The sequence below is a fragment of the Peromyscus leucopus genome, unplaced genomic scaffold (genome assembly GCF_004664715.2).
Source record: "Peromyscus leucopus breed LL Stock unplaced genomic scaffold, UCI_PerLeu_2.1 scaffold_64, whole genome shotgun sequence".
In the NCBI taxonomy this organism is placed as follows: Eukaryota; Metazoa; Chordata; class Mammalia; order Rodentia; family Cricetidae; genus Peromyscus; species Peromyscus leucopus.
This window is the reverse complement of record NW_023505552.1, coordinates 382,980-401,724: the sequence shown is the minus strand read 5'-3', so window position 1 is coordinate 401,724 and position 18,745 is coordinate 382,980. Positions and strand designations below refer to the sequence as shown.

Sequence of the window (18,745 nt, the reverse complement as noted above, 5' to 3'; positions counted from 1 at the left end):
TGCATGCCTGGTGCTGCGGAGCTCAGAAGAAGGCACTGGATCCCCTGGAACTGGAGTTATAGGTGGCTGTGAGCCACCATGTAGGTGCTGAGAACTGAACCCAGATCCTCTGCAAGAACAGCAAGTACTTTTTTCTGTGCATAGGACTGAGAGAAAGGAAGAGAAAGCACATGCTCAGTGATGATTAAGAATACATGGATAAACAAGAGAGCTGGGTTGCAAATGATATTCCCTTTTGTTACATACCTGTAACATGTAGTATAAGTTCTTCATTGTGAACATCTCTTTCTGACTTGTTCGTGTGCATATGCATGTGTGAGCACACGTATGTGAAGGCCAGAGATTGATGCTGGGTGTCTTCCTCAATCACTTTCTACTTTGTTTATTGAGACAGAGTTGCTCACTGATCTGGCTAATCCACAAGTTTCTTATTTCCATTGTCCCCTCACTGCACTAAAATGAAACGTGTGTGCCACTGTGCATGACTTTTTACAGTGGTGCTAGGGAGCTCTGCTCCCCCTTTGGGCGCAAGCACTTTACCGACTGAGCCATCTCCCCCACCTCCCATGTCTGACTTTCATCATAGGTATGTCCTTTGGAAGACAGATGGCCATTTTTGTTCAGTTTTAAAGGCAGATCATTCTGTTCAATAGGATCAGTCTCAATTTTTAAATGTTTCCTAACATATAATTATCATCTACCAGAGACCCAAAAGTACTGTCAATGTGACTGAAATCAGAATGTAATATTTTATCAACAGCTGTCAAACCTCAATTGGCAGCAAACAGAAAGCCCTGAATTGCTAGCATCTAGGCAGGAGGCTACATCACTTAACTGACAGATAAGACATTCTTCTGGTTTCCATGTTCCTGTCAGCATTTTTAATATATTAATATGGTGTGCTACTCTTACAAAGTTACTGTGAATCAGCAAGAAGAGCAAATAACTTTGCTGTGCTCTCTGGGAGACACCCAGGAGAGGGTAGCTGCTTTTCAGTACATTGTTTCAACTCATGGTATCTTTGGTGTCTGCTCCTGATATAGACTGAATACTGGTGTCAATGCATTATTGTCACACCCATAAAAAGATAAGGGTTTGCCATTAGCAGTTCAAGAACTCAATGTTTTACTTTTTGAGTCTTCATTCAACTAACTTTCTGATTGTGAATGTGCTCGGCTTAGCCAAAAAAGTCTCTGTAGAAGCACACAGAAATGACTTTCACCCTCCTTGTAGATCAAAGACACAACTGAATTGAAATTTCCCAAGTAGTCTTTCAAAACAACTTGGGCAATTTCTGTTTGTACCACTGTCTGTCCCTCTGTCCCTTCTCTTTTCATTTTCCTCTCTTATCCACTGAAGTTTTTTCCATTCTTATCCACTGAAGCAGCAGACATATTGGAGCAATCTATAAGCAGTGATTAATGTCTTTGAGGGCGACTAAGCCTACGCTATTTTCTGATTATACAGCCACACCTTTAATAAATATTTATAAGTCTCCTGCAGGGAAAGGTGTGCTTTAGGGAATGAGGATAACAGATGAGGCCTTGTCCGCTTGGAGGTTATACTGTGCCATAGTGAGGGAGAGACAACAAATTATAAATAACTGTGACCCAATTACATCTATCTTGCCTTTAAGCTATATCAGTATTTGCTAACAAGGGGATATTCTAATATGCCTTTAAAAATTAAACTCTTTCAGTTTTAAAGGGAATAGAACATAGGTTCCCAGGACAGAGAGACAGAGAGAGAGAGAGAGAGAGAGAGAGAGAGACAGAGAGAGTCAGAGAGAGACAGACAAACACACCACACACACACACACAAACACACGTGCGCGCTAGGGAAAAGTGAATGATAACTGGAAGTGTCAAGCGATGTCAAGTGCTAGAGGGCTGTGCCAGGGCCCCGAGGGAGAAGACAATGAGACACATTCAAGAAAAGAAAGAGTAAAGCCAGAGATAAGGAAGCAAAATGGAATAAGAACGAGTGAGTCAGGTCCATCAGATGTGCTAATTCATGGCAGTGTGACAGGGCTCACTGCAAATGCATGGGAAAGCACAGTTGGGTTTGAGCAGGTCTCATTAGGTTCCTCAGAGTGTACTCTGATGAGTACCAGATATGTTTTTATGTGGTCTGAATGGAAGTCAAGTGGCCATCAGGAAGCTAATGCCCTCGTCTGAGAGGCAGCAGGATGCCTTAGAGTAATGAAGGCTGTGGCAAAAGATACCAGAGACCCAGTATGTATTTGCAGGAAAGTGAAGGGAAAAGGGAGGAGCTGATAACCCAAGGATCCCAGGCCAGAAAGAGACACTGGTCTTTCCTAAATATCAGTGAAAACCCAAGGAAGTGAGCAACAATTTTGTGTGCCTGGAAGAACATCTTTACACTCTCCACTTACAAACAAAGAACAGAGGTCTGGAAAGGTGAAATGACTTTCAAAACTATAGAGAGGAGCTATCAGCCTGTCTTCTTCATTTCCAGCCAGGGATTTTCCCCATTATTTAGTCCCTCCTCCCCAGATGCAGCTCAGTGCCTTCCCCAGCATGTGGCATGATTTTTTCTTGGAAAGAAATTTCATTACATAACTTAGTTTATATCTGCATTATTTCTTTTCTGGAAACAAATAACATGATTGAAAATAATGGCTGCATGGAGAAGAGTATTTGAGGTTGAGATCATAGGATAAAATACTGATTTTGATGGCCATACATAGACCATGTCTTCTAAACGTTTATTTCAAAAGGACAAAATGCAATAGAAGATGCTAGAAATTAGTATTGTATTTAATGCTTTCCTCAGGATTCATAGGCAACTCCAATCCATGCTCTATGTTTTTTATATATTTATTTTTACCCAGAAATTATTTTTCAAATCACTTAATTTGAATAATCTAATGGAATAATCTAATGGAAATTCTCATGAATTCACAAAGCATTTCTTAGTTGAGCAGGTCCACTTAGTAGCTATAAAAACATAACCATCAACAGCTCAGGCTCTTGGCAGCATACTGCCAGGTCAGGACTGGACCAGGCGCAACATGGGGAAGGACAACCAATAGTCAAGTGCAAATATCACAAAGGCCACTGACTGGAGTTATTAACATCTTAGAGCTGTTCCATCATCTGTGAAATGCAGATAAAAGAAGTATGCAACCTATCACACTGCTCTGAAGATTAAGTCAAATGTGGACAGATGTTTGAACATAAAGGCTCAGTGTGAAAGCTTGAATGAGCTTGGTCCTCGCTTGAATCTGAGTGTCAATGACCCAGCTCTGTCAAATCAGTGCATGAGTCTGCATGTGTGTGTACAAGTGTGTTTGGTGTGTGTGTGCTGTGTGTGTGTGTGTGTGTGTGTGTGTGTGTGTGTGTCCACAGTCTCTTCAGGGCTTACATTCATTTTCTCTTTCTGCTCCTGATCCCTATGGCTGTGCTGCATCTGTCTGAGATGGAAGCAAAGGAAACTATATCAACATCGATTCCTCCTAAGGACACTTTCTTTAGGGCTCTTACCCAGAGCCCACTGGTTAGAACTGGGTCAAACAGCTACAGTGAAGAGTACTAGGAAGATGGGATGGGCTGCTGTTCTATTTTTCCTGAGACAAGATTTCATGCGGCAGCCTGTCTGGCCTGAAACTCATTATGTAGCCTAGGCTGGCTTCAAGTTCATGACAATCTTCCTGCCTCAGTTTCTTGAGTGCCAGAGTTATAGGTAAGAGTCACCATGCCCATCATTATGTGAACTTTTTAGTTGGTGCTATGCTGTCCCTCACAGCAAAAAGATTGGCCAGGAAGGAAGAATGCATTTGGTAGGGTAGTGACAGTGTTTGCTGGATAGAAAAAAATTATTGTCTGCAGTAACATGGGAAGAAAATTGTGTTGTTTCATACTCTTGCTCTTTCTTTATGCTCACAATCTGAATTTGGACCACTGAACAAAGACAATATAAATCAAAGGACAGTTGTTAAATTTAGGAGATTTGCAGAAGCAAGTCACCTCCCCAGAAGCTATTCAAGAATACACACCCACACACACAAGTGATATGTTTGTGCTGATAATTCAAATATTCTGCATTCTGATGTTGTTGAGGTAAATTATCATCTGTCATCTATCTATCAAACTATCATCTATATATCTATCTATCTATCATCTATTTATCATCTCTATATATATACACACACATACATGCACACATATTTAAAATAAAGTCAGCTTGTTTCAAATTTAGTTAGCATGCTTTTACTTTAAATTTGAATAAGGTGAGGAAATGACACCGTGTTATTTCTATTAAGACACAACTGAGCCATTGAGCATGTCTGCATAGTCATATTGAGATGCACACAGTCTGAGAATAAATGTGGACAAATTGTAATGACATGTATGTACAAAGACGCCATGGTAAAACCCATCTTGAAGGGGAAGAGGTGATGCACACAGTAGAAAATTTAAGTTGTCCCAAAACAAACTCATAATTGTTATTTCTCATTGATTGTTTTTTTTAGATCAAGCCATCAATTTCCCTTCAAACAAAGAGTCAACTAGAAAAGACACTTACCTTACTGTACCTTTGCTGAAGTTTGGAATGTCACGTGCTTGGCCACTAGTCAGAATGCAGCACTAGAAAACAACAAAATTTGGTTAACAAATAAACAGAACCATGTGGTGATATATTATTTGTGCTGAAATGTAGTGATATTTTATTTGTATGTTAATAAATAAAGTTTGCCTGGAGATCAGAGGTCATAGCCAGTCATAAACAGAAGTCAGGCGCTGGTAGCAAATGCCCTTAAGCTGATCACATGGCAGGCAGAGTTTGTGTGTTCAAGGACACAGCCAAGCACGGTGACCCACGCCTTTAATCCCAGTACCAACCATAGAGACCTGGAGGTGTGTATAGGCAGGCAGTGACAAGGAAGTGAGTGGCTGGGTTAAGAGCCAATGAGAAGGCAGAACAGCAAGGCAATAAAGGCACAGCTTAGACAGGAAGAAGCTGGTTCTCTCAGGGGAGCTTCGGTGGCACGGTGAGTAAGGTTAGCTGGTGGCTATCAATATCTCTTGATCTCTACGGCTTTCACCCCTATATTTGGCTCTGTGTTTCTTATTTAATAAGACTGTTTAGAAATTCGTCTACAGGACCATGGGAAGGGAGAGGTCAACAGTAATAGAAAATGATTCAAACCAACATAAAAGAGTTACAGAATTTCTGATTGGAGGTGAATCCACAGGTCACAAGGCTGAACCTCCATGTTACCAGCAATGAGGGCACAGGGATTCAGAAAAGCTAAGCTGTCACTGGGGGCTGGAGAGAGGGCTCAGTGGGTAAAGTACTTGCCATGCAAGTATGAGAACCCCAGTTCCATCTGGAGAATTCACATGAAAAAGCTTGGCATGGTGGTGCACATCTCTAATTCCAGAACTTGGAAGGTAGAGACAAGAGGAGAGACAATTCAGGCCAGTGAGAGGACATATTAAAAAAAAAGGGGGAGGGGTGAGGAGAACTGAATCTAGCTGGATCCTGGTTCTGCAATTTCACCCCTTAAGTCTCCCTAAGCTCAAGTTGACAAAGAGGGTCACTGAAGAAAGTGAGAAAAATGACATTCCCATCCCTTTTCAGCCCTTTCTCCTTATTTTCAATGGGAAGTCATATGCCTAATATCCCAGAAAGCCCCGCATTCCACCTTGCCCCAAACCATTCAAGAATATGCTAATGTAATGACCTCATGGAGAACCCCATCTCATACAGTGAAACAACGCAATGTTAAGGAAATCTTCCACTCCATTCAGATGTAGCACTTGCTTCAAAGCTCTAGCACTAGGCCAGACCCTTAGAGAAATGACCTGGTTTGCTTTCTGGTGTGATAAATACCATGATCAAAAGCAACATGGGAGGATAGGAGGATAGAGTTTATTTCATCTTATGGGTTATAGTTTGTCATTGAGGGAAGTTGAGGCAGGAACTTCAAGCAGAGACCATGAAGCAATACAGCTTACTCTCTTGTTCCTTGTAATTAGCTTAGCTACCTTTCTCATATGTCTCAGGCTTACCTGCCCACGCATGGCTCTGCCCATAGAGAGCTAGGCCCTCCCATATCAATCAGAAATCAAGAAAATGCCCTACAGACATGCTGACAGGTCAATCTGATGGAGGCAGTTTCTCAACAGAAATTCCTTCATCCTAGATATGTCTGTTTGTGGCAACTTGACAAGACCTATCAGCACATGAAGTGCTTTTTTATTAATCTAATTTTTAATAATTACGTGCATGTGTCTGGGGGCTTGAGGTCAACCTGGGTGTCATCCTTAGGAACACTGTCTATCTCCTTTGAAGTAGTGTATCTCACTGGTTTGAAGTTCATCATTTAGGCTAGGTAAGCTGGCTCATCAGCCCCAGGGATATGTAATTCTCTGTGTACACAGTGATGGAATTACAAGTGTGTGCCACCACATCCAGCATATTTAAATGGGACCTGGAGAGCAAACTCAGGTACTCATGCTTATATGGCAAGAACTTTATCAGCTGATGAATCCCCCTGACACCAGCCCAGGAAGTACCACTTTTAAAGGTTAATCAGGCAAAGAAGAGGGGCACCATGGGAAAGCATAGAGGAAGCTCGTGGATGTGAAGTAGCTTGTGGACGCTACTGTGAAGATGTGAAGGAAGTAGGCATCACAGAAAAGCAAATGTGACCAGGGCTGTACAAGGAACAGGTGAGAAAGGGGAGCTTCAAAGGGAGAAGTAGGAGGGAGGCTGCAGTCACACACGCAATGGACTTTTTCAGCAAGGAGGAGGGAACTGAGGTAAACTCTGCAAGTGTGGCCTGTGGCAAAAGACCAGAGATGGACAGCAAACTTTAAGAAGGTTTTATAGTAACTGAAAAATGTAACTCATAAGTCAAAAATAGATCTGCATTATGGTCATTTAGGTCTGCCAGGAAGGGATGGGGAAAAGTGAGAAGTGACAGGTGGTCACTTTGAGAACCAGTTCTCACAGAACATTAGATAGCTGCCATCTGCATACCTTCTCTTCATTCTTTGGACTCTTCCTATAGATGTAACCAACGTCTTATTAAATAAGAACACACAGAAACAATGTAAAAGAGAAAGCCGAGAGGTCAGAGCTCAGAGCTAAAATCTCACCCTTCCTCCTGCTGTCCCAGCTTCGCGAAAAGAGAGACCTACTTCCTGTCGTTCGTTTTTTTTTTATAGTATGTGTTCTGCCTTCTCATTGGTTGTAAACCCAAACACATGACTGCCTTGTCACTGTCTGAATGTACAGCCCCCTAGGTCTTAAAGGCATATGTCTCCAATGCTGGCTATATCCCTGAACACACAGAGATCTTATGGGATTAAAGGCGTGTGCCACCACCGCCACACTCTTGCTATGGCTCTAATAGCTCTGACCCCCGGACAACTTTATTTATTAACATACAATCAAAATAAATTCAGTACAATTAGATTACCACCACATTTCCCTTTTCTATTTTAATAAAAAGAAAAAGAAAGCAAAAGGTTATAACTAACAAAAGAAAAACTATATACAAAAGTACAATAACTATATACAATATATACAAGTAATAAATACCTAAACAGGTATTTGACAAATCAGAGAAAATAATTCCATTATCTATCCTATTTTGGTAATTCCAAGATGTATCTAATGTACTTTCTTCCTAATTAATTTTCAACTATAACTAACTAATCTTCAACCATAACTAACTCTTCAACTCCCTCAGACCCAAGAAAGGAATAATATTAGCTAACAAAAATAAAAACAGGAAGTGCATGCAAGCAACCTCCAAAAAATTTTGTGTGAGTTGACAGAAAAGCCAGCTGCCTGGGCAGTCACCTGAGGTTTCTCCGCAGTGTTGGGGCATCATCTTCAGCCTATAGGCTTAGTGTATCTGACAGACTCATTTGTGAAGTAGGATGTACACAAGGTCAACAGTTCAACCTCACATTGGGTGAGAGCAGTCCACGTACCAGAAACACCTGAATTCCACTAGTGTCCTGTCATGATTCACGGAGGGCAAGAGTTTCCACCTAAAACCTGAGAAAAGATTCTAAAACGGAGCTAAAAACAGCTTCCTAATTGTCTCTCTCAAATGAGCAGCAGCTGCCGGTTTGAGTTACTGGCAGGTTCCTGGCATGTGCGCTTGACCTGCAGTATGGCGGGAATGAGGCCTCTGCAAGTGGCACATTAAGCTGCGTGGTGGATTTAGCCTTTGCTAGTACAAAACAAAAAAAGAGGTTTCTGGGCTACATGTAGCTTTGATAGAAGCATAGACCACTATTTCTGAGAGTTGATGGCTCCAGAGCTGGCGGAAAACGTACCACCGCCATGTCGGGAAGCTGAAGTGGGCGGAGCCAGCAGCCACAGCACCGTTTCAGGCTTAGAAGGCTGCAGTTTAAAACAATAGGCTCAAGGTAATATAAAACATAAGCCACATAGAGATGGCTACCACAAAAGAGAATCTGGATTATGTTCTCTTTGATATTCGTAACTGAAGAGAAACATTTGATTGCAAAAGCTGTTGAGTTATGCCAAAATGTGTATTTTAAAGGTACCTTAACTTCAAAATTTGGATGTAAGGATATGTTGCTTTGGAAAGGAGGCTCTGCTTTTGTTTCCACAGAAAGCCAGGCTATGGATTTGTTCCAGATTAAGATACATCAGGTTTGACCAGCCAAGACCACCTGAAAGGTCTCCGATGACACCATGGCCCAGATGATCCAACATCCAGAATCGTTTCAAGGCAACTTGCTCAGATGATACAGTCTCACGGACTACTCCATGATCCTAAAATTTTCTTTGTGTCCCCATAAGATACAGCGCCCCCTCCAGCAGAAGTAGTAAGAGAAGCTACGCCCAAATTCCCAAATATACCAAGCTGACTTTGGAGATGTGTAAAAGTTAAAAACTTCCTTTAAAAAAAAAAGAAAGGGGAAGTGCTGTGGGACGGTCTGTATGTCAAATTGCTCTGATTGGTCAATAAATAAAACACTGATTGGCCAATGGCCAGGCAGGAAGTAGGTGGGACAAGAGAGAGGAGAATTCTGGGAAGCAGAAGGCTGAGAGGGAGAGACACCGCCAGCCGCGCCCATGACCAGCAGCATGTGAAGACTCCGGTAAGCCACCAGCCACGTGGCAAGGTATAGATTTATGGAAATGGATTAATTTAAGCTATAAGAACAGTTAGCAAGAAGCCTGCCATGGCCATACAGTTTGTAAGCAATATAAGTCTCTGTGTTTACTTGGTTGAGTCTGAGCGGCTGTGGGACTGGCGGGTGACAAAGATTTGTCCTGACTGTGGGCAAGGCAGGAAAACTCTAGCTACATCTTCCTGTACCACTGCTCACAGTGTGGGAACCACCAAGGGACTCTTGCCTATTTGCACTTGAAATGAACAAAGTGTTATGGACCCTTCCTCTCCTGGGAGTCCTTGATTGAGAAGAGTGTGTGACAAGAGGAAGGGTCGGGGTTGACCATTCTATGACATCCATTCATTTTGTATATAGGGAAACTGAGGCTTAGGTATGGGTGGGAGTAGGTCATCACAGCCTAGACCATGAATCTAGTTCTATTTGAGTGTTCTACATTTGCATTATTGCACTTGCTACACAATCACTAGGACTTTTGTGTCTTCTGCATAGTGACATACCCTTGGAAACGAACATCTATACCCAACCACACATAAACACTTCTACCCGCTCTGGAAATGTGGTCCAATGGCACTTTGGGAGGAGGCAGGATTTCCTTCCCTCATCACCATCTAACAAGCAGTTTCTTTGTGGTACACTGATGAGTGCAGAGTTCATTTGCCACTGTTGATGTCCTCATAGAATCCAACACTCTTATTACACGCATGTGCATCCATGCTTGGCTTTCAAATGGGTCCTGAAGATTGACCTCAAAGGGCAAATGCAGAAACAGGTGATTCTTTTCACATGCAGGCCAGCCACCTCTCAAGCATGCAGGCCAATCATCTCATAGTGCTCTACCATCTTCCACAGAGCAGTTACTGAAGCATCATCTACCATTTAGATTTATTGTTAAAATGGATTAAGTCTGTCAGAGCATCATGTTTGTCTAATTTATAACCAGGACTCCTGACTTGCTGACATGTGGGATCCAGGTTGCTTCAACAAGTCATATATAGCTATGAATAATGCAAAATTACACATTAATGTGACAATAGCCCATGAGGAATAAATCATGAACTTATCTGTTGATGTAAGTTTCTGTTCACTAAATGAATTTGAGAGCAATCCCTTGGACTGAAAACCCCAGAGTTTCTCCAGTATCAGATACAGCAAAGTATTCATTTTGAAAACTAGCAAGCATGCTGGCTTCTATCCTGGCTTCAAATTTATTCTATTGCCAATTAATTGTGCATGGCATTCACTTATGAGGAAGCTTTAAATCTCTGACTGTAGAAGATTGGCTTTTGCAAATCTCTGTAACTGTGGTTCAGAAGGTTACAGCCTCAGAATGGGACTGGCAGTGCCAAAGATGACTGTCTTCATTATGCAGATAGCTGAACATAGAAGGCCACAAAGCTGGGGACAGAAGAATAACCATGGAAGGCTAGAAGACATTTCTTTCTATGGGACAGAAAACCACTCCTTTAATTGACAACGTGTAAGGTTAGGCCGCCCTGTCTACTTTTGAAGTATAGTCTTTTTCTGGATTTCCCCATAGTGACTCCAGGAACTGCAGTGAAGCAGCAACTCTGGACTTTCAGAACGGTTATCTGACAGGATTCATTTCCTTAAAACTTTGCTAGAAAAAAATCTTTGCTACTTCTAATTATTTTGAGGATACACATTTATCTTCACAAAGGCACAAACATCAAGTTAGATGTTACATTTTTGCTATTTAAGTGGATGATAAATGAGTCCCTAGTCATCTGATTTAGATAGAATTGAACTGCTTACAGTCTCGAAATAACTGGCTTAATTAACTAATTTAACTCTTGAATTCGTCTGAAATTATACTAGACCCTTAGGGATAATCAAAAATTTCCCATTTTAATTTCAAGGTTTGCTAGCCTACTTTATTTGAAGACCAAAATAATAACAAGTACTTTGGAAAAATTGAGACACCTTTTCTATAGCTATAGAATAAATAGAGGCCCCCAAACTTGGAGATTAGGTAAAGCCTATCTGTATTACATTCTTTGTTGATGACCATGCATAAATTCACCATTCCCTGATCTGTCCATCATTTCACTTCTCATCAGTCCATTCACAGTAGAGAAGACAAAGCAATTTATGACATGAAATGTTATGTGTGTGCATGTATGCAAGTGCACATGGAAGCGAGAGGTCAGCCTTGGGTGCTGTTTCTCTGGTGTTACCCACCTTGTGTTTTTGACACAGGGTCTCTTATTGGGACCTGGGGCTCACTGATGAGGCTAGGCTGGCTGGCCATTGAGCTCTAGGGCTCTTCTGTCTCCACCTCTCTGGCTCTGCAATTAAAAGGGAATGCCACCACACAGGCTTCTCCTGTAGGTGCCAAGGATGGAACTCAGGTCTTTAGGCTTATACAGAAGGCATTTTATCAGCTGAGCTATCTCTGAGCCTTGAAGTGGTTCTTTCAATAAAACAACCTCATATAAGAGAATCCAAAACAGCAGCGTCAAAGGTGTTGGAGAGTGTTTTTCATTATTTCCAATTTGCACATAAAATACATAGGTCTAATAACTGTCCCTGAGTATAGTCCAGTAAGCAAATGATATGGCCGACAAGCAAACTTGCCACCTTTTTTTATTAAATGCCATATGATATTAGTAGGAACAAGCACAACAAATATTTACCAAAATTTTGCCCTAGTTTGTTTTCTGTTGCTGTGATAAGCACCATAAAAGCTTATTTGACTTAAGGTCACATTATGGGAATTAAAGACAGGATCTTGATGTAGCAACTGGAGGCAGGAATTGAAGCAGAGGCCATAGGGAATGCTGGTTACTGACTTGCCCAGCCACCTTTCTTATACAACCCAGGACCGCTTGCCTAAGGATGATACTGCCCACAGTGGGCTTTGTGTCTTTGTGAGATAAGAGAAATGTGTATCATCAAAAGAATTAAGAAGTAGAAAGATTGTTTTTCAGCAAGTTTTAAGGATATGAATCCTGTTAGATTATCATCTTGAAAGTCCAGAGTTGCTACTTTACTGCAATTCCTGGAGTCACTATGAGTAAATCCAGAAAAAGACTACTACTTCAAATGTGGACATCAACTCGAAAATGTATAGATTTCAAGCAACATGAGAAAAACTTCAACAATTTAATGAGGTATCATAGGACCTTATAAAATCAAAGTATAGACTAAGCTTATTGGCTCCAGCAGGCAATTAAATGTTACTTCAGTTTATTTCATTTACTTTTAAAAGATGCAAGAAACTTCTGAGGAAGAAAGCATAACACACACACACACACACACACACACACACACACACACACAATTTTAGTATCTTATCAGGCTCATCTTTAATTTCCATCCAATTTATTATTCAATTCTATTGTGTACAAATGGAGGTTAGTTTCAGCACTGAACTTTTTTAAATCATAAAGCCTAGAAAATTGAAGCTGGAAATACATATTAGTCCAATTTTTACAGATTTGGAATTCTATTTTTTGTTCATATTGAGTTTAAAATTAAATCTGAATTTTAAGTAGGCTATCGCTGAAAAAAAAAAAGCACATTTAAACATATTCTGCTTACTAACATCCTTCACTATAAGGATAAAAAAGTAACATCCTAAAACTCCAGCTCCACTTATTAAGTTAAACTTTTTAGTGTATATTATTACACAAAGGAGTAGATTTCAGTACAACATTTTCATACTGTACTAGCTCGTTTTACAGTGAATATTTCTAAGAAACTTATTTTTAACATATGATTCTGTGTGTGGGTGTGCACATGAGTGCAGGTGTACATGGATCTCAGAAGGTGGCACCAGACCCTCTGGAGCTAGAGTTACAAGGAGGTTGTAAACTACCTGAAATGGATGCTAGGACCCACACCCAGGACCTCTGCAAGAACACCAAGTGCTCTTAACCACCGAGGCATTTCTCCAGCCCCTATAATGATGAATTTAAAGATAACTCATAGTAGTGAATAGACTATGGGCCTCCATCTGGACATAACTGGGTGAGTCATTTGTTTTCTGTTAGGCTTATCATGACATTTTGAACCTCAGCAATAGGGTGGTAAAAGGTGGCTAGTTAGAGTTACTGGAACAGATGAGGTAGGTTAAAGAAGCTACATAGGTTTTAAACAATTTCACTTTTACTCTTGTGCTATAAGAGGACCACTTTACATTGTACCATAAAAGGACTTTTACTTGGTCCCATTTGTGATTTGAAATATTCAATCACACGTAAACCTAGAAGACAAGCTTATTTATAATTATCAGCAACCTACAGAGAAAGAATGGTGTGGGGACTAAAGAGCGACACAGATATTCACCCTGTTTCTGTCTGTGTTCTCTTGAGTCCTGACCTCTACAAGCCTTAATTCTAAGCAACTCAACTCAGAAGCAGAATTTGAAAAAAGACCCATTAAAGTAAAATAATATACAATAAAATTATTTTCTTTTTACTTTTTAAAATCACAAATACCCATTCAAAGGAAAACTTAAATGGTCTTTATTTCTTCCACTCTCCTGGTTTCCTTCGTGTTAAGAAACTGTTAATGTCTGTTGTTCCTTGTGCCCTCCTCTGAAATATACCCATCTCCTGGACGGTGACAATACCACTCTGATGGCTGTGCATTTCCATTCACATTGGACTTAGAAGGAGTCTTTTTAGTCAGTCTTCACGGATCTTATATGGGATCTGTATAAGATCTACCTCACTTGATTGGTCCTTTGTAAAGTAGAGAATTAAGGTTTCTTGTTTCTTCCTATTATAAATAGTACAGTAATAATAATCTTTATATACATATGTATACTCATTGTAGCCATGTATTCCTACAGCTATGATTCACGTTAGGGAATATTCACATTTAAAGTTTTGTTTGATGTCAACCAACTGCTTATCAAAAAGTAGCTACTTGATTTCCCCTTTCCTCACAATAATTGGATATTATCTCTATTGATCTATCTAAATATTCTACTTAGTAATTTGTGCAGATATTTCCATTTATACAGGTGTCTACAGCTATATACCCATCTCTATGTGTATGAGTTCTCAGTTCTCAATGATATTCTTTCGTTACTCTTGAATCTTTGCGCTGAGGGTGAAGGCCAATTGGGAACAAAGTTTGTCTAGATTCCTATGCTGTGAAGAAGAAAAAAAAATTTTCAGAAAATACATTTGGTGAAAAAGAAAAAAACATTAATTATGATTCAGGGAAATGATTCTAAAAGGTTTTGTATCCTAAAGAGTGAAAACTACAAAATACTTCCTTTAGTGAGTCATCCTACAAGGAAAGACATCCCAACCTAAAAGTCAATGCTATATTTTCCATGAAACCATAATTTAAAAAATTTCCAACCCACCAAATGGTTCCCTGTAATCTTCAAAAGCTAAAAAAATGTGACAAAAGGAAAAGTCCGGTCCCCAAACTCCTTAATTTATAAACAGTGCTGTATCTTTAAAATGCTACCTTTTAGAGGACACTGGTGAGCTCAGGTGTTAGAAATGTTAATCACCCTTTTCTTTAGGTGACCTTTTGCAAGTCCTGATCCAGGTGGCTTTAATTACAGTCTTTAAATCGCAGCCTGCTCTTAGTGTCTCTCATTCTCAGCATTTCCCTGTCTAAGTCATCGCAGTATGAAGTTCAGGAATAAATATGTCATTTTTTCAGCAGTTTTGCAGAGCTGACCAAGCCATGGTGTGTACAAGGGTCAAAGGATGGAGTTTTGAAGGATGAAATGTTCCTGAAGTTTAGATTTTTATAAAAAGGACATTCCTTTGGATGCTCCCAGGAGAAGCTAAAGAGACATCTTACAGGATCAAGTGGGAAATTTTGCCCTCCTAGGTCATTGCTCTACAGTAGAACAGCCAGACTGAACTCCTGCACTTTGGAATTGACTAGGAGACAGGGAACTATGAATAGACTTTGCTCCAATTTAAAGTCTGTAGGCAGATTTACTCTTAAACAAGCAAATGAAGGCATTATTCTGCTAGGTGCCCACAACTGGCTCCTTTGAGATATTTTCTTTTTTATTCTTCAATCTTCAAAGTCTTTTAATTTAATTTTATTTTTTTTAGGTTCTGCCAGATAACATTTTGTTACATCATTAAAAGCAATACTAGGCATTAGATCTTTCAAATATTTCTTACTAACTTTCTGAAATTAAAAACACATAACCACACCTATAAGATTTTTAATTTTAATAACAAAAGTAAAATACAAACTTTCATAAGCAAAATAGATGACTGTAAAACTGGCAACCTTGGAGCCAAGTGCTAAATCTCCCAGTAGAGACTTACTTGACTAGAGTGGGCATTCTATTGAAAAGGAATGTAATTTCAACTTAGTATGTATACATATAAAACTCTGAGGAGAAATAGGCTTAAACTGAGGAGCAGCTTCTGAAATCAACAGTTCGGGCCAGCCCTTTACAATTCTAGGGTTCATACTCACCCAGACCTGGGATGAAACACTTGGAGTCACAGTTACTTTGATTTCATTCCAGAGTAAGTCAAGCTACTTCTGTTCCGGAAAATAAAGTCACCGTGAGATGAGCTAACACTGTTCTGAGGGTGCACAGGTTGTGTTCCTTGGACACATTTCCACCAACTATGCAAAGGCAAATGTTATTCTTAATTACGTTTAGTTATGTATGTGTGTGTCACCATGTGTGGTGAGTAGCAATGGCAGCCAGAAGAGGCAACTGATCCCCTGGAGCTGGAGTTACAAACAGTTGAGAGGTGCCTGACACGGATCCTGAGAATTACTGACCTTGGCTCCTCTGCAAGAGCCATGATTGACTTCACCATCTAACTGAACCAAAACAAAGCTGTCCCCTTTTAAATCATTTCTATCAGGCATTTGGTCACATGGCAATAAAAGCATGTGCTATAGTCCTTCTGTCACAATGCCACACTTTTGGTTAACACTGAGGCTAATCACTTTCCTATAATTTGACATTATTCCTACTGATGTATTTGTGTGTCTATTACTTTCACAGGGTCCATTTGCCCAATATGTGCCTTTGCTGACCAGATGGACAAACAACCCAAACCAGAGAAATGGTAAGTCAAGCCTGGTACTTTGCAACTGCAGTAATTTTTTGGTACACTGTAGCTAAGACAAACTTCTTACAGTTAAACTAGATGCAGTAGTGTATGCAGCTACAATCCCACAATCTCAGCACTCACAACCACAACATAAGATGGAGGCAAAAATAGGACTCCTTAAAAACTTGTGGGGCAGCTGCCTCAAATATGAAGTAGAGAAGAAGAGGCTTCCATCTCAAAGAGGTAGAAGGTGATGACTGGCACCCAAGGTTATCCTTTGACCTCCACATGTGTGTTGTGACATGAACTTGCTTGCCTACACACACACACACACACACACACACACACACACACACACACACCACAAACACACGCGCATGCGCGCACATGCATATACACACACACTTAGATGTTCACATTTCCTAGATTATACTCAATGTTCCTGTAGCCCTGTAGTATACTAGAAAGAAATTCAGTACTTAAATTTGAGAGCTACTGGGTTATTTCAATACTATGTTTTCCCATGACCACAGCAGTAGTAGCCAAAAGTGTGAAAACTAAGATATGGACTATGGCTTTCCTGAAGGCATGTCCATTCCAACACCTGCTTTCCCTAACCTTGTATGGATAGATAAGTATTCTTAGTGAAGACAGGACAATTGCTGTATTGTCTTAGCAGCTCAGGAATGATCATCTCTACTGTACAGGAAAAATAAAACTCGGAGTCTAGCCTAGATGATAATGAAATTTGCTCTCAAGTCTGCATAAGTATTTTCCCCGAGTTCATTGACTCCATAAAGAAAATAAATTTACCTCCCTGAAAATCGAGTACCGAATACTGTGCTCATCATCATCATCAATCACAACACAAAACTGGGCAAAAAATAATCTGACAGCATTATTTAAAAATACATACTTTCAAATACCACATTTTGAAATGCAACCTTGACATTATTAGACACACTCTTAAAAATTCGAATGAGCCCCTAAGACCATATTTTGCTAATATTTCGACCTCTTAAATATTTGGAAAGGTCATTTTGAAGATAATGAATTATAATTTTGGCAATTCCAACTGTATAGCTGTTTCAGGAAATATAACATGACTGGCAGTGTAAACACCATGCTTAATCAGATTCCCTGGAGTTTTTTGCTAAATAATCTTTCAGAAAATATTCAAGTGTCTTGAATTAGTCTATTGTTTTCATGTTGGCTTTAACAATACTTCTGACTGGTGAATGGTTAACACATACTGTTGGATATTGAACTACAAGCATCCAAGGGCACCATTGCAGATTGCAAGAAGCCCCTTAAGAGATTCCCTAAGGGAAAAATCTTAAAGAAAAGTTGCATAAGATATCCAAGAATTATGTCAAGGAATAGATAAAATGAGAAAATCCAGATCTAAAGTTCTTTTGGCAACTTCCTAGTCTTTTTTAAATTAAGACAATTTTTTTTCATTTTACATATCAATCCTAGTCTTATAATAAAAAGAAAACTTCACCAACCAAGTCAAGGTTACGCCATCCCTTAATTACAGCTTGGAAGACTGAGACATGAGGATTTCTACAAATTCAAGGATACCCTGGACTACACATTGAGTTCTAAGTTAGCTTCTGCTACTGAGTCAGACCCTGGTTCCACCTGACAACACTAATCTTTTTTTTCATTAAGGAATTTTTTATTCATTTTACATACCAATCACAGATCCCACTCTCTTCTCTCCTCCTGCCCTTCCGGCCTTTCCCCTAAACCGCCTCCATTTCCTTCTCCAACAAGGTATGGCTCCCCATGGAAGTCAGCATGCAGGGCGAGGGGCTTGGATCTGCCTCTACTGAATGTACCAGACTCTGCTGACAACACTAATCTTAAGAGACACATAGGAAATCTAATTGTGCCCAGTGGATTTGTTGACCAATCAGGTTAAAAAAGTCACATGATCAACTTGCAGATAGGATGTTAATAGTGGTGGTTATGCTAATTCTATTTATTTATTTAGAATACTTTTATTTCTGAAATTGTCCCTAATGCATATCCATTGGTGTTAAATAACACACGTGAAAGAACACACAGAGGTAAAACCACGACAGGTGATCAAGATGATTACTGCACAAGTGAGAAATAGGAGTCCTATAAGAAGCATGTGTTAAAGGTCCACTTTCATTTTGGTGTCAATTCATGGTGCAGATTGGTGCATCACTTCTGTCAGGGATTAGACATTATGGTGTTGGAGACAGAGGCCTGTATCAGTCATGAGGCACCATTTTTCTTTTCCACTCAAGATATGTTGACTCTCTTTAGGGTGACTGGTGAGCATCTAGATTAAATTCTAGAGATATCTATGGGAGTTATATATTGCCTATATGTTTGGTTGAACAATGAATTCAGCAGCTGGGGAGATGGTAGTCCAGTGGTTAGGGTGCTTACCATGCAAGTGTGAAGACCAGGGTATAGATCACCAGAACCCACTTAAATGCTGGGTTAGTGTGGTGTCCCACCTGCAATTCTGGTCTCAGAAGGTAGAGACAGAAGATTCCTAGAGCAAGCTGGTTAGCAAGACAA

General features: G+C 40.0%; 1 long non-coding RNA gene across 1 annotated transcript in view; it reads right to left on the bottom strand.

Annotated features, from left to right (window-relative positions):
• The window catches only part of LOC114707891, a 140,841-nt gene that overhangs the window by 45,834 nt on the left and 76,262 nt on the right, over nt 1-18,745 (bottom strand). Inside the window, exon 2 of the long non-coding RNA XR_003736720.2 lies at nt 4,549-4,610. This is a non-coding gene — a long non-coding RNA (uncharacterized LOC114707891). The remainder of the gene's footprint in view (nt 1-4,548; nt 4,611-18,745) is intronic.